This window comes from Ambystoma mexicanum, chromosome 12 (genome assembly GCF_040938575.1).
Source record: "Ambystoma mexicanum isolate Mex_15411 chromosome 12, UKY_AmexF1_1, whole genome shotgun sequence".
Classification (NCBI taxonomy): Eukaryota; Metazoa; Chordata; class Amphibia; order Caudata; family Ambystomatidae; genus Ambystoma; species Ambystoma mexicanum.
The window spans coordinates 603,277,290-603,300,581 of NC_090936.1; the positions used below are offsets into that span (position 1 = coordinate 603,277,290).

The 23,292-nt window shown below is 47.3% G+C and overlaps 1 protein-coding gene across 11 annotated transcripts in view; it reads right to left on the reverse strand.

Moving 5' to 3' along the window:
* The window catches only part of SLC43A3 (solute carrier family 43 member 3), a 918,364-nt gene that overhangs the window by 43,154 nt on the left and 851,918 nt on the right, over positions 1 to 23,292 (reverse strand). The gene's annotated exons all lie outside the window — the stretch shown is intronic.

Below are 23,292 nucleotides of genomic sequence, written 5' to 3' on the forward strand. Positions count from 1 at the left end.
AGGTTACTAGGTTTCAACTATGTAATTCGTATAACCTGCCTTATACTTCAAGAATGTTAAGGTTCTATTTTAATAGTATGGAGATAGTGTTTATAATTCATGTTTTTAGTTTACATTTTATAGCGGTATACAATCAGTGTTTCCACCTTAATATTGTTATTCCCACTCTCTATACACTTCAACTTTTGTTAGATTAACCTTAACACTTGAATGAAAACTTTTGTTTCCATCTATAATTTCAGTGTGTTTTGTGGGGAGTATGGAGTATAGCATGTGAGTGTATGTAGTATAAGTGAATGAAGTATGAGATTTTGCCATATGCATGTATGGTATATGAAATATATGCTTTACATTTAGAACATATATGCAATAGTTTTCATACAGATAGCAGCATACCTATATGAAATGTACATATACCTGTACATTTTGCATAGAAGCTGTACATTGATTCTGAGCTTGTGTAGTAATAGCGTGTTGTTAGAACATGTAGTGTAGGTGTATGTGGCATAAGAGCATGTTGTGTAACAGCATGTGGTGTAAGTATGTGTCATAAGTGTGTGGTTTGTAAGTGTGTATCTTATAAGAGCGTGTGTGGAAGGAGTGTTTGTTGTGTATGTCACAGGAGCTTGTGTCTTAGGACTCTGCTTCATAACAGTGTGTCATAAGTGTAAGCAGTTAGAATGTGCCATAAGAGTGTGTGACATCAGTGTGTGTCATAAGAGCATGTGTCATAAGCATGTATGATGGAAGAGTGTATCATAAGACTGTGGTGTACGGCCCATCAGTGTTTGGCTTGTTTAGGTGTCTTTCTTGTGAGTATATGGCATATAAATAGAGTATGAATGTTTGGTAGAAAGTCATAAAATGTTTATGTTCTATATGCCTCCTATATGTATGAAAACTGAAGCCAGGTTTTGACTTGATGTGCATTTTCTATATGTACAAGAGGTATATAGTTCATACATGTATCCATCTTACATCTCCTGAAAACTGACATCAAATTCAGTCCTGACTTTCATGAGAGTTTTCAGACGTATATTAGCATACATGTACGAAATGTAGATCTCCCACACGTACCTGTAGAGTTTGTGTACAAAATGTACATTCATTTCTATGTTTGAAAGCTCACATTACAGTGAGCTCTAACTTTGATCTGAGTTTTCAATACGTACAGTTGTAATTTACATCTTCTGAAAATGGACAAAGTCAGCCCTGGAGTTTTCATAAGTATAGTAGTGTGCATGTGCAGAATGTACTTCTTCTACATGAACATTTTATATAGAAGCTGTACATTGATTCTGAGAGAGTCGTAATAGCGTGTGCTGTATGGAAATGTAGTTTGTGTGTTGTGTAAGAGCCTGCTGTGTAATATCACATGGCAAATATGACTGTCGTAAGTGTGTGTGTGGTAAGAGTGGGCTTTAGAGCATGTGGCATAAGCACATGCGTCAGAAGTACTTTAGTGTTCATGTATAAAATGTTCACCTTTCAACCATACTTGTAGATTTTGCATATATAAAAAGTACATTCATTCTGATGACATATTAGATGCCCCCTTTACGTATGGAAGCGCTCATTAAAGTGGGTTCTAACTTTGATGTGTTTACAAAACATACAAAAGGAGAATATGAGTCTTACAGTTTACACCGGTACGCAATTTAAATATGCTAAAAATTAACATCAGTCAGTCCTGACTTTGATGTGAGTTGCCATATATATGGGATACATTACTCACCGTAATCGTATTTCTGATGCTTGTATCTGCTTAGATTCACATGCTGTGCATAGGCCGACATCTAGTGGAAGCTGCGGAGTATTACAGTTTGTTTTTCGAAAATCGAAAATGGGCGTCGACACAGGCGTGCCAGTAATACTATCCCTAGTGTGACGTCCACTGTACCCAAGATCCCTCACGCGTCTAGGATCCTCAGATTGTATTTTTTCTGACATGAGGAAGCATGAGGAGTAGCGTGAGTACAGATAATCCAAGCAGATAGACAGAAAGGTAAGACTACAAGCAATCATGCGCCTTCTCTCGGAGGGGAGGAAGGGTGGGTCGCATGTGAATCTAAGCAGATACAAGCATCAGAAATACGATTACGGTGAGTAATGTATCCCTTCTGAGGCTTGTGGAATCTGCTTAGATCACATGCTGTGCATAGATTAGCGAGCAGTACCAGAAGAAGGAGGTGGGATGTGAGAAGGGTCATGAGCAAACAGGTGTCTTAGAACCGCTTGTCCCACTTGTGTATCTGTCTTGGAATGAGTGTCAATGCAGTAATGCTGAGTAAAAGTGTGAATAGAGCTCCAAGTAGCTGCTTTGCAAATGGTGTCGAGGGGAACATTTGCAATGAAAGCCAGAGTGGCACCAATGCCTCTAGTAGAGTGGGCCCTTGGCGTAAAAGGCAGAGTCTTTTCAGAGAGAGAGTAACACAGCTGTATACAGTTGATAATCCACTTCGAGATAGTGCCCTTAGAGACGCGATCCCCCTCTCTGCCTGTAGCTACGGAGACAAACAGTTGATCTGTTTTCCTTAGCGGTCTGGTTTTATTTACATAGTATAGGACCGCCCTACGCACATCTAGGGTGTGTAGTTTCACCTCAGCCGAGCTTTGCGGGTTTTGGAAGAAAGCCGGAAGCTCGATGGACTGGTTTACATGGAACTTGGATATGAATTTAGGTGAAAACCTAGGGTGTGTGCGTAAAACCAGTTTGTCCTTGTGGATAGTAAAGAAAGGATCCTGCACTGACAGAGCCTGAATTTCACTGACCCTTCTTATGGAGGTAATGGCTACTAAGAAGGCCGTTTTATAAGTCAGGTGTTTGAGACTACTTTTATGCATGGGTTCGAATGGGGGTCCCATGAGCTTAGCTAGCACCACGTTGAGGTCCCATCCTGGCGGTGGGTTCGAAATAGGAGGGTGAAGTCTCTTTACTCCTTCCATGAAGGCTTTAACCACTGGTACTTTCCACCACGAGACCTTGTTATGGGATGTGGTGTAAGCCGAGAGGGCTGCCAGGTGTACTTTCAGCGAGTTAAAAACCAACCCTGCATCCAGCAGGTGGAGCATGTATGTCACAACGTTGGAAGGAGTGCAATCAACCGGGTTGATTTGTTTATTCTGGCACCAGATAACGAATCTTTTCCACTTATCAAAGTAACAGTGCCTTGTATTTGGTTTCCTGGACTCTTTTAGAATGTCCATACACCTCTGTGGTAATTTGAGATGTCCAAACTCTATGACTTCAGGAGCCATGCTGCTAGGTTCATAGAGTTGGGTTCCTGATGCACTGTTTGACCCTGTTGCTGGGACAGTAGGTTGTACCAGGCTGGGAGTCTGATGGGCTCGCACACCGCCATCCTGCGTAGGTGTGGAAACCATGGTTGTCTCGCCCACATGGGAGCAACTAGGATGAGCGTCATCGATTCCTTGTTCATTTTGTACACCACTTTCCTGATGAGAGGAGTTGGTGGAAAAGCGTACGCAAACATCCCTGACCAGTTCATCCACAGGGCATTCCCTTGGGAGTCTGGCTGGGGGAACCTGGATGCAAATCCTGGGCATTGTTTGTTTTCGCTTGTGGCGAATAGGTCTATAGTGGGGAAACCCCACTGAGAGAAGAGATCTTCTACTACGTTTCTGTGAAGGACCCATTCGTGTTCTTCTGGGAGGGAGTCTCTGCTTAGAGCATCCGCTAGGGAATTGAGCTCCCCTGGAACATGTTGTGATGACAGGAAGATGTTCTGTCTGAGTGCCCATATCCATATTTTCTGGGCAAGCTTGGACAGATTTGGCGAACGAGTCCCCCCTTGCTTGTTCAGATAGAACATGGCTGTCGTGCTGTCCGTCCTGATCTGCACCGACAAGTTCAGTAGATGGGGCTCGAACGCCTTTAGCGCTCGGAATACTGCCAGAAGCTCTAGCAGATTGATGTGGTTCTTGGCTACTGAGTGAGACCAGAGACCCTGAGCTGTGTGGTGGAGATGGTGAGCTCCCCACCCAGTCAGGCATGCATCTGTAGTCACCACGGCTTGTACTTCGGGATCGTAAAAGGGTTTCCCCTTTGCGAGATTCTCTCTTGTCCACCAGTGTAGGCTCTGTACGAGTGTTGGCGAAACGACCACTAGATCGTCCCACTGACCACTTGCCTGAGACCACTTTTTCGCCAACCATTCTTGCATGGGACGCATGCGCAGACGCGCGTGGGGGACCAGGTAAATGCATGACGCCATCATGCCCAGTAACCGCATAGCTTTGCGTACTGTTATCTGTTGACCTGACTGATAATGCGGAATTTGCCGAAGTATATTCCGAATTCTCTCTTCCGAAGGGAAGGTCAATCCTTTCTGAGTATCTAGGATAGCTCCTAGAAACTGTTTTGAGGTGCTTGGCACCAGACTTGACTTTTTCTCGTTGATAGAGAAGCCTAATTCGTGGAGGAGGTCGATAGTCCTCTGAATGTTCGACCTGCAAATTCCTGGGGTTTCCCCCGTTATGAGCCAGTCGTCCAGATAAGGGTACACCGGGATTGCCTCCCTGCGTAGGTGTGCAGCTGCCACCGCCAGTACCTTGGTGAATACCCTTGGTGCTGAAGCTATCCCGAAGGGCAGTACCTTGAATTGGTAGTGGCGACTGTCCACCTTGAAGCGTAAGTACTTTCTGTGCGCTGGGAGCATGGAAATATGAAAATAAGCATCTTTCATATCCAAGGTTGCCATGTAATCCCCCTTTTTTAGGAGGGGGATTACCTCTTGTAGCGTGGTCATACGGAATTTTTGGGGCTTGACATACTTGTTGGCAGGCCGTAAGTCCAATACTGGGCGCATTGTCAAATCTTTCTTTGGCATAAGGAAGTAAGTTGAATAGATACCCTTGTTTACCTGGTGTCCTGGGACGAGTTCTATCGCGTCCTTTTCTAGCAGAATGGCGATCTCCTCGAGAAGGATCCTTTGATGCTCTAGGGAGTGCACTCTTTGTCGTGGAGGATGGTTCCGGGGACGCTGCAGTAGTTCTATACAATATCCTGCGGATACTGTTGACAGCACCCATCTGTCTGAGGTGATCCCTTCCCAAGCTTGGGTGAAGGTGGAAATGCGTCCCCCTACTGGGGTTGCGTGACAAGGGACCCTGAACTGAGCGTCACTGTTTTGGTGGAGGCGTGCCACCTCCCTTGTTGGGGCTGCCTCTGCCTCTTCCACGACCTCTCTTGTTACCCCTGCCGTAACTCTGGGTAGACTGCTGGTTGTTATCCCATTGTGTACCCTGTCCCTGGGCATAGTTACCTCTTTGTGAATTTTGGCCGCGTGGGCGACGAAAATTACTGTTCCCCCTCTGGTTAGGGGGTTTGTTGGTAAGCTGGCCAAGGGATTTGAGAGTCTCATATTCATCTTTGGCATTTTTAAGTGCGTCTTCGACCGCTTTCCCAAACAATAGGTCGGGTTCCACTGGCTTGTCTATTAAAGAAGCCTGGGTTTCTGTCTTGAATCCCGACTGCCGTAACCACGCATGTCTCTTGATAACAGTACCCTCTGCTATCAATCTCCCTGCGTTGTCAGCGGCGTCGAAAGTTGCTTTTAAAATGCAACCAGACACGGCTCTCCCCTCTGCCGAGATCCGAGCCAGCTGGCCCTTTAACGGTTCTGGAGCAGAGGCAATGAGCGCCGCGACTTCTTCCCATTGATGGCAATTGTAACTAGCCAACAGGGTGGTGGAATTCGCAATCCTTGCTTGGTAGGCGGACGTTGAGGCTACCTTCCTGCCAAACCCGTAAAGTTTTTTGCTCTCCTTGTCGGGAGGAGCTTCTGATGAAGATAAGGGCGTGCCAGCCCTTTTTCTAGTGTTGGTAACCACTAGGGAATCTGGTTTAAGATGTCCCCTTATATACAGAGGGTCAGACTGGGCTGCCCGGAAAATCTTTTCAATTCTGGGGTTGACAGCTCTGGTGAGGTTAGGATTCACCAGGGAAGGATCTATTCTTCGTTGGATGGACTTGAGGATAGGGATGGTCTGAGCGACCGGTCTCCTTTCTCCTACAAACTCCTCCGCGAAGTCCCTTTCCTCCTGTACACCGTGGGTGTCGATGTGGAAATGTTCCGCTGCTCGAGCGAGAACCTCGTTGAGGAGGGGCTGGTTATCAACTGGAGAGTCGGTAACTGGGGCTTCGCTTTGTACTGGGGAATCTACTCTGTAAATTTCCTGCTCATTTTCTCCCTCCTCCAGGTCCTCATCCTCTGCAAGGTAATCTGTCCCGGTTTGTTCTTCCATAAATTCAAACTCCTGGTCCTCTTCAGGGAAAACTTGTCCCTGGAAACTGGGGAGTGGAGTAGAATATGGAATGGAGTAAGGCTGAACCTCGAAGAGTTCAGGTCTTTCGAACCGGGGCTTTTTACTTAGCGGGATAGGATCGGAGGAGCCTGAGGGTGTGGCCCCTTGAGGGTTATATGAAAGAAAATGTTCTGGGTTCTTATCATAAAAATCAGCCAAGGAAGACATCCTAGACATAACCCTGTCTATGTCTTTACTGGACCATTCCCTGGAACAGGGTATTACTTTAGTAGGTGATGATTTATGGGACTTTTCAAGGGTAGACTTGTGTTTGCTTGTCTGCCTAGGGTGAGAGGATGGCTTTACAGGAGTGGAAGGCTGTGCTTTCCGCTGTTTCCCCCCCTCCCCGTGCGTGGAAAAATGTTTTCCCTGTCCCTTGGAGGCCCCAGAGACTTTCGACGCCTGGCGCCGAGGGTCTGGAGAGGTATCTGTGTGCTTTCGTGGGGCCTCACTGGTGTTAACCGCGGTCTCGGTATCTTGGAGCGCGGCCTGGGGGTGGAAGTCGTCTTCGTCTCCCGACGATCGAACTTCCGTTAATGTGTGTAGCGAGGCACTCTTGGCAAGAGTGGATGATTGCCTTGCGTCGTGAGGTGATCTCGATCGAGAGCGCCCAGAGGACACCGAGTCGGACCGTTCTTTTTGTGCCTCTTTCCGTGAAGTCGACGTCGTCGAGGTCCGGTTGGTCTTAGTGTGTTTAGTGTGTGTTAGGTGTGTAGCGCTTGCGTCGCCGGGGGTCTTCCCCATAGCCGCCCTGCCGGACGACCTTCCGAGGTCGGGGACCTGCGCTCGCCGGCTGTCTTTCGACGCCGTAATGCCCTCGCCGTCCGAAAGTACGGCGTCGCTGCCATCGCTGAAGGCTGAAGGCGCCCTCCGCTGCCATGGCCTCCTGCCTGGCGTGGTGGGCCCAACGCTTTGTCGAACGGTCCTTAAGTGTCTTAGGTTTAAACCTACTACACGCTCTGCAGTTCGCTTCGGGGTGATCCCTTGGCAAGCAGAGATTGCACGTGGCGTGCCTGTCGACCCAAGGGTATTTGCGATTGCACTTGGGGCAGAATTGAAAAGGGGTACCCTCCATACGCACCTTAAGGCAGCGGGCTGCTAAGTGTAGGAATATATAAAATGTAACTATATATCAAGAGTGAAGAGTATGTACCACCCCCCACTCTCCCTACTTGTAAGGGCCGAGGCCAGCGGCCTACTAGGCCCGGGCCGAGGCCAGCGGCCTTCCGAGGCCCAGATCCGTCGTGCAGCAGTCGACGGTCGATGACTTCTCCAGCCGTCGTCGAGGTCGAGGGTCGACGTTGGGGTGGGGAAGGGAATGAATAAGAATTATAATTACAGCAAAAGTATGGCTAAGGCCAGGGAACTCCGCAAGATGCTTCCGACCAGTATGGCGGAAAAAAACAATCTGAGGATCCTAGACGCGTGAGGGATCTTGGGTACAGTGGACGTCACACTAGGGATAGTATCACTGGCACGCCTGTGTCGACGCCCATTTTCGATTTTCGAAAAACAAACTGTAATACTCCGCAGCTTCCACTAGATGTCGGCCTATGCACAGCATGTGATCTAAGCAGATTCCACAAGCCTCAGAAATATATATATATATATATAGTAACGTGCATGTGTGTAATGTACATCTTCTACATGTGCGTATACAGTTCATATTTAAAAGAATTATGAAAGTCAAAGCAGCCAATTCTGAGATATTTGGCCCACAAACAATTGTATTCCTGTGGGAAACCCCCATGTTAAAAGCAATTAAAAAAACAATCAAAGTAACTTTTTAAAAAGAAATATGAAGCCAAATGTAGAAAATTCTGAAATTGTGCATGCAGATTTACATTTTTTTAATTTTTTACTGTGGATTGTTTTCAGAATTATCCACGCAAGCCATCAAAAGTTATTCACAAAAGTACATTTTTGAAACTTCATAGAGAATTCATCTTAACATTAACTATGACACACACTAGCGAGATGGGTTCAGTATCTTAGCGGCAAGTGACATGACATTTTGCATAGTACTGTGTGGCATATTGGCCAGGGTTTAAAATTGTGCATAATGTGTCACTGCATCCCTCTACATGCACTGTGTGTTCACAGCAGTCTGCCTACCCTTTTGTGTATCTGCTTGTACCATGTTCCTTCTGCTGTGTTTATCTGTGTAAGCACTTCCTTTTCACTGCTGTTTCGCTCCCTCTTTCTACGCACACACACCATGTTTCGCATGCTGAGAACCTCTGTGCTTTTACCCTATGCTCACTCCTGTGCATCTCTGTGTCTGTCTGCTGTGACAAAGTCCCCTGCCCGACTGCTGGACATGTTGGGGGATGACCATGGGGCCCGGGTGCCCGCCCCTGTCCTAGTGGATGATGGACCCAAGCGTGGTAGGCAAAGAATCCCCTTGGTCACCCTCACTCATCCCCTCTCAATGGGCATGGGATAATCACACGCAGCATCATTCCTGGTTTGCAGCCGAATGCCCTCAGACAAGAGACGGATCTTACTGCCTTCAAGATATTTCACCCCACATATACCAGCCGACAAACCACCTTACAGACACTGTGACCCTTTGAAGACTCCTTCCCCAATAAATGGCCCACTCCCCTTAAGGGAGACAGCTCTCAACTCTGAAAATCTGGACCAATAGAAGCCCCCCTGCAGGCACAAAAAGGAGCACATTTGGCTTTCCTGCCATAGGGGAGTTCATGGACACTGCCCCTTTAAGAGTGTTGAACACAGAGAGGAAAGACATTACGTTTTGCTGGTAAAACACATCCTCTCAAACATGAAAGGCACAGTCCCTTTTTCTCTGGGGCCTGCTCGGCGAGCACACACAGACATCAAATGCATTGTATTAATTTCTCCAGTAAGCTTTCAGCGAGCGCACACAGACATCAGGGGCAGAATGTGCTCTCCAGGAATACACACAAAGTGTGCCCGCTCCAGACTCACTTTCGTTTCAATACAGTACGAGCCAGTGAACCCCTGCAAGGAAAGGGCAGGCTACCCAAAAATGACTTCATCCCTCTTACCTTCAAGTAAAACTCCAGAGAAGGCTGTGTAACCCCATACAAACAAACACGTAGGTCACCTACAACCTATTGGGCCTGCATGCAACCCACGCCAGAGAGCCGCCTCTGCGCAGGCATTCATTTTGTCACGGTGGTACCAAAATATGTCATTTGAAAATGTGTTAGGAGTATGGATGAAGTTAGGAGTCAAAGAATGAAACAAGCGCCCCTGATGTCGGAGGGCTTTTGAAGTCCTGCAACACATGTGGGGAGGTTGGGGGGGGGGTGGGTGGAGGGGCTTCGGCCCTCCAAAGCCCATGGTCACTTCAGGAGGGGAGAGCCTAGGTTAACCGAAACCTTTGAAGTCATTTAAGGTAAAACGTGTCACCTCTTTATAGAACTAGGATTCCATTGAAAGTGCACACCGCTGCTTTCACATTGTCTGACACGCTGCCCCTCGCAGACTGCATCTTTACACCCACTTGATTATTTTTTTTCTTTTCCCTAGTTACCGCACCATCAGCTTCTGACTAGAGTATGCTGAGACAGTCCACCCTGAAATTAGGATACACACCCATAACTAACTCCCTGGTTTGAAACGAAAAGGAATGATGTGATCTGTAGGCCGAGAAGTTGATGCAGAAAAGGGAATCCGTGTGTTATGGTTGTGATATGATATGATATGATTGTTTATTTATATAGCGCCTATACACAATGCGTTTCAAAGCGCTTCAAGGCAAGGGAGGGAACAAGGGAAAATACAACCACATTCTTACAGGCCATGAACCATAAGGATGTGAAATTAACTATCATACTCGTCCTGACGACATTTCAGATAGTGCAAGAGCTAAGACATAGATAATGAAGGGTGGGGGAGAGTGGGAAGGAAATGGAAACAGAAGGTGACTACCGTACTAGGCCTGGCGACATTTCTGGTAGAGCCGGAGAAAAACAAAAGGTGAGGGAGAGGGGTGCAGAAAGGGAAGGGAGGAACAAAACAAGCGACTATCATACTAGGCTTGACGACATTTCAGATAGTGCTAGAGTGGTGGTGGGGAGGAAAAAAACAGTAATGGGAGGGTGGAGGAAACAGACGAGGTTGCTATCATATTAGGTCCAGGGACAATTCTGATAGAGTAAGTGCATAGAAGAAAGTAAGGGGAGGAGATAGGAAAAGGGAGAAGGGAAATGAGGAGAGGACAGAGAGTTAGCAGTCAAAAAGAGTGGAGAAGCAAGAGTGGAGAGTGAATACAATTGCTGAAGTCAGTAGTAACACAATGTTGCAAGCCAGGATACAAGATGAAAATGGGAATAGCATGATTCAGGGCCACCATGAGTACAAGATGCAAAGGAAGTCCAGGATGAGAGTTCAGAAAGAGTGACGCACCGTGAATGAATGAAGTCCATAAAAGTCAAATCCAGCATTGGCCACAAGACGGTGATGGTGAAGGAAGACACCAGGTGGGCGGGGCTTGCTAAGTGGTGAAAAAGAGCGGGAAGCAGGAAGGCACCAGGTGGGCGTGGCTTGCTAAGTGGTGAAAAAGAGCGGGAAGCAGGAAGGCACCAGGTGGGCGGGGCTTGCTAAGTGGTGGAAAAGAGCGGCAAGCATGAAGGCACCAGGTGGGCGGGGGTGCTAAGTGGTGAAAAAGAGCGGCAGGCAGGAAGGCACCAGGTGGGCGGGGCTAAGGCTAGGTGACCTAGATCCACTTGCACCTGCTCCTCATCTGCAAAGGAAAAGAGGCTGGAGGGCTCCTTAAGCAGGGAAACAGAGCGGCAAGCAGGAAGGCACCAGGTGGGCGTGGCTTGCTAAGTGGTGATAAAGAGCGGGAAGCAGGAAGGTACCAGTTGGGCGGGGCTTGCTAAGTGGTGAAAAAGAGCGGCAGGCAGGAAGGCACCAGGTGGGCGGGGCTTAGGCCAGGTGACCTAGATCCACTTGCACCTGCTCCCTATCTGCAAAGGAAAAGAGGCTGGAGGGCTCCTTAAGTAGGGAAACAGAGCGGCAAGCAGGAAGGCACCAGGTGGGCGTGGCTTGCTAAGTGGTGAAAAAGAGCGGGAAGCAGGAAGGCACCAGTTGGGCAGGGCTTCCTAAGTGGTGAAAAAGAGCGGCAGGCAGGAAGGCACCAGGTGGGCGGGGCTTAGGCCAGGTGACCTAGATCCACTTGCACCTGCTCCCTATCTGCAAAGGAAAAGAGGCTGGAGGGCTCCTTAAGTAGGGAAACAGAGCGGCAAGCAGGAAGGCACCAGGTGGGCGTGGCTTGCTAAGTGGTGAAAAAGAGCGGGAAGCAGGAAGGCACCAGTTGGGCAGGGCTTCCTAAGTGGTGAAAAAGAGCGGCAAGCAGGAAGGCACCAGGTGGGTGGGGGTGCTAAGTGGTGAAAAAGAGCGGCAGGAAGGCACCAGGTGGGCGGGGCTAAGGCTAGGTGACCTAGATTCACTTGCACCTGCTCCCCATCTGCAAAGGAAAAGAAGCTGGAGGGCTCCTTAAGTAGGGAAACAGAGCGGCAGGCATGAAGGCACCAGGTGGGCGGTGCTTATGCCAGGGGACCTAGATCCACTTGCACCTGCTCCCCATCTGCCTACTCGAGGGTGGCCGATAGCCCGAGTCACTGTCATTGTTAAGGGAACCTGTACATGGTTTTTATATCATTATCTCTCTATGGTTGCGATCAAAGGAGGAAATAAGAAAAGGTTTTAAACCATCAAACTGTGTGAAAGTGTTTGTGTGTCTGTCTCTTGCACAAGGGCTTCTTTGGGAGTCCCTTAATACTCCAAGTGGAGACATTTCATGCATAAAGTCTGGGGTTTCTGAAATATCAAAAAGAGTAAGGTGGTATACCATAATTGTTAACAATGGCCCCCTCTCCTCTACAAGTGAAGTACCATAGCACACTAACTCATGAAAGGACAACACACAAGAACCAAATACAAGGAGGGTGGGCTACATGTAGCCTTCTTCAATGGGGATAAAGGGGGGGGGCGGTTGCCATGTGGAGCCTGGGGAACTATACGAAAGAAGGTGAATCCAAAATGGGTGTTCAGTCTTTACAAGCCTGGGCCTACATCAAAGCCCTAAACCACACCCAGATGAACCAATTAAACGTAGCCAATCAGAAGCCCACACCCATTCATCTCTAGGACTGCAGACGCACATAGAAAGCCTAACCACAGGGGAGGTGTCACAGGGCTATTTGAGCCACAGCGTTAAACCAAGCAGTATGGTTGTGTGTCATAGGCTCTGGCAAGGAGCGTGTGGATGAGGTTGGAAAGAACAGAGACTTTGGAGGAGGTTGGAGGGAAAAGACAAAAGAGGTTTAGAACGACTTGGAGAGTGAGGAAGGAGTTGGAAGCGGAACTGTAGGCGAAGTATGTGAAGATAAAAAGGCATGGAATGTCATCAGGAGGATGTTGCAGTGAGAATGAATGCAGTGGTTTGGTTAAGTCATCATGAGGAGGAGGTTGGGTTAAGCCATCTGGAGTAGGTTAGTTAGCAATATCAGGAGGCGAGATGATCACCATCAGGAGGTGAGAGCGGGAGACCATTAAGAAGTGCAAGGAGACTGTCAGGAGGTGGTAGTAGATGGTGAACATCATGAAGTGGAAAGATGAGTATCAGGGGGTGGGCAGCAGGAGGAAGAAGTAGAACATCAGGGGAAGCTGGCTAAGGAGCATCAAGAGGATATGAAAAACGGCCATACCAGGGGGCGGGCACCAGGAGGGAGAAGTAGATCAGGGAAAGCTGGCTAAGGAACATCAAGAGGATATGAAAAAAGGCCAAACCAGTCAGACTAGGAGTATTTGAGAGTGCAAGCATGGCCCAGGGCAGGACTGAGGAGGTGGGACTCCCAGTATGAATGGGGTCAAGCCGTGGTCCGAGGAGTAACAATCCCATGTCTTGGCATTGGGGAGAAGGACACACATAGGACCACTAAGGAGATGAGGAGGGGTGAGGTAGGACCCTAGTGTAGGGAGGTGTGGAGGCCCTCTTAAAAGCCACCCAGTGAAAACTCAAGGGAAGAAAAAGCTTTTTGCCCCAAGAGCCAAAGAAAAAAGAAGTGAAGAAAACCCTGGCGGAGAGGCCCCAAGACCAAAGCGCGAGGTCACTTCAGGACACCTGAGGACATACCCACAGGGTGGGAGAGCCTAGGTAAAAGCCAAGCCTTTGAAGTCAAGTAAGGCAAAACGTGTCATATCTTTATAGAACTACGATTAATTGAACGTGTGCACCACTGCGTTCACATTGCCTCGCACACTGCCCCTGGCAGACTGCAGCTTTTCTTGTCCTCCCACCCTTTGAGGCAACACTGACCCCAGACCCTGCGTGCTGGCATCAACCGTGATAACCACAGCGTGATTCACCGGTATTACCCAAATTGGTCGTTTACAATTGTTCGAATGAACAAATGACTGAATTTAAAGGGTCACAATTGACCTTTTCACAATTGACCGAATATATATATATATATATATATATATATATATATATATATATATATATATATATATATATATGTTTGGTAATATATATATATATATGGGTTTTGGGGGGTTTGGCTTTGGGTGGAAGATTGTGGGGGGTTTCCCCCCACATATATGGTACAATTGACCTTCACAATTCGGTCAATTGTGAAAAGGTCAATTGTCATTCGAGCAGTTGTAAAACTATCAATTTGTATACAGCCGATTCACCATATATCCCCCTAAACTGCGTGCTAAGTATAAAGCCTTCCTTTATTCTGTTCTCTGCATCTTGACATGCCTCTCCTCTAAAGAATTTGGTACATTTCCTCATGATATGTCTCAGTGTGTAGGTAATGGCCACACACCCTGGAATAAACCTACCATAGATTCTGATAGTTCCAAGAAGGCTTTCAGGTCTTTATTTTCTGGTCACCCAACACTTTGGACATGTCTGACTACCATCACTGAGGCTTATATCTTCAGGCGCGGAGTCATCAGAGTCTCACAGGTAGTTTATCCTTTTCTTTCTATGAATGTGGGTGCAAAGTTGCCCTTGAAGCCCCACGCCAAACACTTTTGTGTCAGAGCTGGACAGATCCTCGAAATGGCAAAGTGCCCCTCATCCACACCTGAAACATGTTGTTCTGCCCATGTCTGGTGGTGGGCCTTGAGCCTTCTGCTCTTCTTACTTGCTCTCCTCGGGTCTATGTTAGGTGGGAGGGTCCTTTGGTCCTGTGAATTGTGGCAAGCAGTTCCTACTCTGCTTCCCCCTGTCTATTTACCACAATTACCATTGCCAAGGGTTCAGGCTAGACTTTGCCTTTTCTCTGGTCTTGTTTTGCTTTGGCCCACAGTCTGGTGTTTCATCTTGTTTGTAATAGCTACGGTTTCCTGTAGTGTGGGGTTTCTTCGCATCCATAAACATTCTTGAATTCTGATGTTATTGGTGCGCACAATGATTTAACCTCAAATGAGCTCATCGGGCAGTTCTTCTGGAGTAGAAATCATGCTGCTTGATGGACACATTTGTGTTTGGTGCAGAGTACTCATCCAGTTGTGCCAAGGTTGTTTTGTATTCATCCTGGTCACATGCGCCTGTGGCTAATGGTGGGAGATTCCCATATGTTATTGCCCCTCCGGTTCCAGTGCGTGCAACACCAGAGATTTCATGTTGGATGGGTAGAGGCCAGAGCAGTCTAGTGTGTTTGTATAGTTTTGCCAGTAATCTTTCCATTCTCTAGCCATGGCTTGGGTGTTTCCTTTGGTGCATCTTGTGGTGGCAGGCCTTTCTCTGTTATTCCTGTGTGACCCATGGGTCAAGGATTGAAGAAAGGATCCATGGCCCGTGAAGCCGTGCAGGGGATCCCAAAATAATAGTAGTAAAAAGAAAATCTGATCCTTGGCGTGAACTGCGTAGGAGACCCTTAAAAAAGAAAAGGTTGGAATAAGGGACCCTCGCACATGGGCATCTGAGGGTCCCACTACTCTTGAAGAAGAAAAAAATGGTTACCAGCACAAGCGGAACACTGGGGACAGTTGCAGAAACCCCTCAACAGGGCGAGAAGCACTCCTCTCAGCGGTGGTGACCACTGCAGCCTGGGCCTGTTGCTGCCCCGTGTACCTATAACTACTGGTGTAACACGTAGCTGGGGAGTACCCAATGTGTTTTTAGCACCCCGGGGAGGATTTTAAATCAAGGGGCCACCTCACCCTGACAGGTGGCCCACCTGGACTCCCTGGGCCACGCCTGACAGACGTGGCCTAGGTGGAGTGGAGTTGTGGGGGGCCCACGCTGCATAGAAGTGCTGGGCTGCTGCTTGCTATGCAGCCCAGCCCAAACAAGGACTTTGGTGTCCCCCACACTGTTGCTGCCGTCTGGCTGCCATCATCTTGCCCGAAAGCCATACAGAAGAGCATATGAAGACAGAAGATCAAGAGAGCAGCAGCCAGAGAACTTGTGACAGCCCTGACCAGGTTGTCTTGCAAGTAAGGTCTTTAGACTTGTATATATATATATATTTAAGACTCTTATATTTTTTATATTTAAAAGGACTCTTTTTATATGTTTTGCTTTTTAGTTATGCAGCTGCTAGATTTTGTGTAATCTGTACATAGTGTCTTGTGTTTGCCTTTTTTATACAAAAACCCACAAAGCCCTGCTGGTGTACCGGAAACGTATATAAGTAAGCTTTTACCAACTAAAAGAACCGTACAGCAGCATTCCTTTTGTCCGACTCTCCTTCTGTGCTCAAGTTAATCTAACCTTGTTTTTTATCCTCATTCCTACTATTATTTGGGGAGCCTGCCTGCCCTAACCTCTTGATCTTCCCTACCCTTACCATCTTCCTAGCGAGGTACACTGAGGTGATCTTCAACCCAGGAGTGCAGGGTGTGGAGACGGGTAAGAGGCGGGTCAAGTTATAATTGAAGATTTAAGCTGTATATTGTGTACCCGCCTAAACCTGTCTCCCAATACGGTGCGTTGGAAGATCACCCTGCTACTCCTGCTTCACTAGAATACACACTTTGTGTTCTATAATATTTGTTTGCCACGCTGCTTCGAATGAAGACCACGTTGCTGTCCTTCATCCTTCCTTCTGGTATGTTCCCGGGCCTTTGGCTGCAGCTGTCTCGACTTACCTCCGCCATTTTCTCCACTTTGGCTGCCCCCCTCCTTGTAGTTTCTTGCGTGAGTGCAGGGTGTCCGCTACGTGTCAGCTTAGTCTTGCAATTCCTTTTTCTTTCAGGGTTTAAGGCTTACCCCTCCCTACCGTTGACAAATGTGTTTCACCAGAACAAGGTGGAGCAGTTGCTGCTTCTGAGTTGGCAGCATTGCAGCAGGCACTGGCCGGATTCACTGCTGGTGACAGGGTCACGCACAGGCCATGGTACCCCTTGTCGACAATTTGAAGTGACGAGGTGACACAAAGACAAGGACTGGAAGCTCTGAGTTTGAAGGTAGGTGGCTTTATTCATGCTTCCCAGGGCGTGCCGCACGCAACCTCTCCAAAACCTTTTGTCAATCATTCTGCACGAGCATCTGCTCCCAGTGATCCAGGATTGGAATTGTCATGGTCATGGCCCAACAACCTAAACGCAGGCATATAACCTAACACCAGGTTCTCACCGCATGTCGGTGTCCGAGTTTGTGTGTGTTGGTGGAGGGGGCAAAGGGGAGTACTTTCACTGGGTATCGCATCAAAAGCTTGTAAATAAAAAGCCGAATGAAAATTTAGTGCGCATTCGGCCAGTAAAAATAAAAAGTAGCCCATAATGCCTGGGGGCGGTGGTTATGATGGTGTCCCCTGCTCCCTTAGTTCGGCAATATGGGCTGTGGAGGTATACCACGCACACATTAAGGGGGCAAAAGGGGACATTCGGGAAAGCTTGAGTTACAATATGCGAGCAATCCCCTCCGCTATTTTATAACTCGAGCTTTTCCAAATGCGGTCTTTCAAAGTAGATCCCTTTCACTGATGCCAGTTGGCAAGATCACTAGTTCTTGCAGTCACTGCACACTTGGAATACCCCATCTACTCACGCACACCTTGCCTATGGTGAGGTGGACTGTGTATTGGAGGGACTCTGACTGACATTTGGTCAGTTGCCTCCAGTGACCTCCTCCTCTTTCGAGCAGTCTCTTCGCATAGCATGGTGGTGGGGTCTGGTAATGGGCCCTCGTTGGTCTGACAGTAGCAATAGGTCGCCAAAGCACATCACAAGTTGAAGGAGGATGGATGCAAGGGCTGGAGACACAGGGCTCACCTTGCACCTGCATCAGCTCATGACATCATCACTAATCTGCAGATTATACTATCCATAACACCCGCAGGAGTGAGGCCAGCAGGTCACTGACCCCACATCAGTCTATGTGTGAGGCAGGGTAGGGCCATGGGCATGGATGACCTGTGTCTTGGGTGCATTTCTAATATTACTGGGCCAGGCACATATTTGCACCCAGCTTGGGGAGCCCTTGCTCCCCCTCCAGGCCCAAACAGAATGCGACAGAACATTTGCAGTGGAGATGGTACAATGGAGCACCACTCACTGCACATATTACAGTGCTGCCACAACAACCATGTCCATGCACTGTATTGCCCGCCGCTATTGGATGTTATGAGAGGGGGGCACCGCCCCCATCGATCCAATAGTGCAGTACTGCAGGGATTGAGGAACCTTGATGAGCTCTGGATGAAGCAGATGTAGGCACACGTGGCCAAAATGGCTGTTCCTCGTGGCAAAACGCAAACAGCCTCACAACAAAATGGCTGGCTCACAAATCATTTTGTATCAATTGTGCTCCTATTCAGTGAATAAGTGCCGACAAATGCAGTAAAAAGGCTACAACACAGTGCAGCTAAATATAAAGCAGAAAGCTGCCACCAGCCTGTGACACCAACACACTTTCAGTGTGTACAGAATGGGGCATCTTCATAGTACCCCTGCCCTAGTAGCGATATGGGTTACTTTGGGCAGAACGACAAAAACCAGATGCAGCTTTCAGGTGACCTCAGTAGGGGCTCTCCTATCAGCAAAATTAGGTCAGGGAACCAAGATGCCAACAAATCAAGGGGACGAAGTTAGCCAGAAAAGTGTTACAAAATGACTTTCCAACCCAACGTCCACCCCTCCCCCAGTCCAGGGCTAGCACCATATCACACTGTCTGTATTCCCTATTAACTGCAAATGTTAACGATCAATGCCACCCAAATGGTATAGCAGAAATATGTTCTATGTTTTAAGGACTGTCAATTCGTCCCCTTTGAAACATCTAATATATATTTAACTCCTACAGATGGTCTGCACTCTCTTGCTTCCCAAAGCTAGGTTCACAATGAATAGCCATGAGTTCTAGAGGCTCATTTCTGTCTTAGATTAGTGTCCCCGTTCCTATGTCCAGTTCTTCTGATGTCTCACCAGGGGCATGGAGGGGAGGGAGGGAGTTAGGAGTTCTCTGTTTTGAGTTTTTTCTTCTGTCGCAAAAGGCCATTTGGTGAGAAGGTACTAGGAGTGGCTATTACTTGTTAATAAGGTTCCCGGCGAGTTATGAATCAAATCTGCACCTGATATTTCCTTCTGTGAGGCTTGGGGAGATGTCCACTGGAGAGATGACTGTTGGTGTGGTGTTGGGCACATTCATATTAAGGTTTCTCTGCTTCTTAATGAGAATGAAAAGATGTTTAACAATAGAGAACTACAGTTGGGGGCTGTAAGGCCGGCTCTCTTTGGCACAGACAGTGTGCACCTAATGGCAGAAAGAAGCCCAGTACAGTTAATCTTGAGGAAATAACCAATAAGGATCACATTTCACAGAAACATCTAGAGTATGAAACTGGAGTCAGCGCGACTATCTGAGATTCACCAGAGTCAATAACCAATCTCCCTGAAGAAGTTGTGTTACCAGTGAAACATGTGTGGCCGTATTTTCATTTACTCATATACAAAAAAAACGTATTAAAAGTGAAGTAAATAAAAATACAGCAAAAGAGTGATTGATTTGAGGATGGGCATGAATACCACGGGAATGAGTCAAATGATGCAGGGGATGGAAGGGAGGGAAAGGGTTTGCAAACTTGCTGCCAGTAATTGCTTTGAAGGAATTTGCATGTTTATGAATTTTAGTTTTGGTTTTCTTCCAGCCCATTTCTCATTCTCAGCAACATTTCTTAAGGATGCAGATGCCATCAGTGAATCATCAGGCCCCCTACTTCCCGGTCTTGCATTTAATAGGGGTTACGGTAAAGCAGGTCACCTGTTCAGGCCCCATGTAAATGCAATGGGCTCAGGTTGTCAGTAGCCAGTGCTCTCTTGGCGCTTGAAGGGGAGTTAACGGTGGAGAGGTTTGGAAAAATCGGGGGGTGGGGGGGTGACTACAGGTATGGTGAGAGGGTAGGGAGCGGGAGACATATTCCCATCAGTGAATATATTATGGCCGGCTTGGGAAGACTTTGGGTAAGGCTTATTACTTATAATTCTATAAAGATTGTGCACGAGCACCTGACCCAGGTCAGGCCTCAAAAGTTGCATTCACCACTAACCATTGGCTAGAGATAATTGAATATTGGTGAGTAAGAAATGGTGTGCTGTGTGTATGTGGAGAATTGTAGGGACGAGTGAAGTTTTATGTTTGGCTAGTAGCTTAAAACTTGAAATGTATACCGGTGCCCAGGTTAAAGGCAGTATCGTCAAGCCTAGCAGAGGAGGGTCCAGGGGGACGAGCAATCCAGGAAAGGTGGCACCTTTCCTTATTAGGCATCTGGTGAGGGAGGACAGTGTACACCTTTACAGCAGCTGTTCATCTGGGTTTGTGGTCTGTAGATTAAGAGTCCAAGATGTTTAGGAGATGGAAGTGTAAGTCATTGGTCCTTATTACAAGTCTGGTGGTATCCCAGTGGCATTCCACCAGACGGAATTACCGTTACCGTCACTGGACTGCCAGAATTACTGACAGATTCTATGTGCTGGCAAGGGTGATTAATCTCCATTCTATGGAGTCCCATAGAACTCGATGGGGGGATTGCAGGTATTACAGGCACCGGTAATACCGGTGCTGGTAATACCGGCTGTTTTTTGCCGGTGGCGTGCCTGACTTACCTACAGCCAAGTTGGGACCGCCATTAGCAAACTTGTAGTGCCGCTATGTGGAAAAACCAGCACGTTATTTCTGCACCGTAAAGCTCTAATGAGGCCCATTGTATTGATTAAAACATAACCAAATATTCCTCTGTCCCTGTAGGATACGCAGGGTTACTGGATTCATGGTCTCAAACCAAATCTGAGAAAAGGGGAGCTGAGCGTCCTCTTCAAAACGAGTTCTGTAAGGAACTGGATGACCACTCCTGCGGCCTTGAACATGGCACAGGTGTCATATGGGTGTAGCTGGGCAGCAGCCCTGAGTGCGACGTGCACTCTTGAGTTTGATTGACATGGTCCATTAGTCGGGAACATTGTGGTTTGAATGCTTACTTTAGTATTATTACAGGGGGAGCAAGTACCACTGCCCCTCAAAGTTAACTCCAGCTGACAGCTGGAGCTAGCTTTAGGAGGCATGAATGGTCTCGTATTGAGCATTGGAAAGGTGGCATTTTCTTAGCACGTAGTGTGCAAGTCTGACCTATAGCTACATCTATGTGTCTGTAACGCTTACCTCTGGTGCCCTGCAAAAGTGCCTGGTCCAGACTTTCGATGTATGGTACTTGACTCTGTGCTGTTTATTCCAAACCACACTCTCCTCTCTGTTGCGCTGAAGGACTTGTTGACCAGCGAACAGCGTGGTCGAGAGTGATTTGGTAGGGTTCTTGGAATGCTGAGATGGGTATTGGACCCCTATGGATGAACCCAAGGATGGATAATAAAATGCCATCAACAACCGTGTCGCTACTCTCCCCCACCACCACCCGTATTGCCTCCCTGGGGACGTGCTGACTGGTAATGCAAACTCCTGCTCACCTTAGTGACACTCTGGGATGAAGACATTAATCAGGCTCTGTTTCTCCTGTTTCTTCTCTGGGTTTGGTGGCCCAGACCAGCTGTGGCGCACATGATGCCTGTAGGTAAGTGTCTTTGCTAAATGTCTCTTCTACGTTTTGAAGTATGTCTGTTGCTGTCTTAATGTCTCTTCTGCGCTTCTTAATGTCTCTTCAGTGCTATTAGTAATCAAGCACGTTTGCTGCGCGCGTTGTAAAATGATGTATTGTTCGTCTTACAAACACGCGTTTAAATTGTGTCTCTTTCTCTCCCTTTCAGATCCTGCAGAGTTGCTGCAATGTAGTAAGCTGGGTCGCGATAAACAGCAGGAGCCCCCGCAACGTGAAAGGCATGAAAGGAGGTCGGGAACGCTGGATTGCAGTTAAGAGGCAAGTTAAACTGGTGGGGTTGGAGTGGAGGAAAAGCGTTGCGTTCCGATCTAATTTGCAATATTCTTTGTATTTTCAGGAGCTGCGATGGAAACGGAAGCCTTGAAACATCCAGGAAAGCCCAGGCGCAGCGGCGGTGACTATGAAGAGGACTGCTGGATTCCAAACAGGTAAGCGGGAGCCGATGCACTTGGACTTCAGTAGCAATAAGGCAAGCATTACGCTGCCTGCATTTCACAGCCGGAGTCAACGCCAAGTGCTGGGTGTGGCCCAGGGCGGGGCTTATATAGCCCTGGGCTGCACACAGCACCACTAGACCACCAAGGATCTTCATAGCATGGAATTCCAGGGGCCATCTTGGGTTCAGCTAGGAATCCTACTCTGGGGGCTATGCTTTACTGTTTGGCTGCCAATGTGTGCAAATTGCAGCCTACGCCAGCCAGCAACCCTTATAGTCCAGGCCTTACCTACAGTAGGTGCCTGCGCCTTGCTAGGGATCCTGACAGGCTGTGTGGACTGAGCGGTCACATGGAAGATCCCTCAATGCTGAACACTCTTACAACACACGGACTCAATTACATCTCACCATTAATCACTGAAATTGGGTTACATAAAATAAATCAATTGATTTTGGGCATTCATTAATTATAAATGGCACAATTCATTTACATCAGAATATATTAGCTGCAATTAAACTACCAATTAAGCATTACATTAGATTTACAAACAGGGGCAGCACACCCTTCATTTCCACAACAGGGGCCAAAAACATCTCTACTCTTGTCCACACCATCAAAAAGAGAAGCAAGCATGGCATACGCACATCTGAATCCGATGGCGGGCAGCAGTTATATTGTTGCTCTCAGATCTGTGCTATACTATAGCTGTATATACCTCCCCCGAAGGCCATACCGGGCGTTATGGGCCCTGAAGACCAAATTAAAGGCCTGAGCGCCACAAGGGCCTTTAATGAGGTATGAGGGCCCATAACGACGGTACGGCCCGAGGGCAAAGTGAATGAAGCTATTAGAATCCATGGCCAAAGATAAAGAAATGTATTAAAAAATATTTTTTTTTATTATTACATTGTTTTTTGTGGGCCTTCAATATTCGCTATTGAATATTTAAGTTTAAAAAAACAAGAAAAATAACATTACAAAAAGCTATTAGAACCCATGGCCAAAGAGAAAAAAGTTCATTTAAAAATATAATTTGAAAAATTATTATATTGTTTTTTGGGAACTTAAATATTTACAGTTAATGCACAATTTTTTTCCGAGCTGAAGAAAGCAAAGTGTGCATTTGCGGGTTGTAATGAAACTGCGGGCTATACCGTTTTTTATAGCCCACAAATTGACCAATAGGAAAGGGGTATTCACCGGCCTAGGGTTCTAATTCATGTTACACATATAGGAGTCTCGGATTCAGCATATTGTCCTATCCCTCCTAGATGTGTAACTTGAAGTATACTTCTCCTGTTTGGGGCCTGGCCTGTTACCCAAGTGGGTGGCTACATTTTGTGAGGTCTTACACATTAAGAGCTGTGCAACCTGAGGTAAGCTTTAGGGATAGCTCTGGGGCCTGGAAACCAGAGGCTGTATGGCATGAGTAAAAGCAGAGACTGTTCTACTGAGCCTGT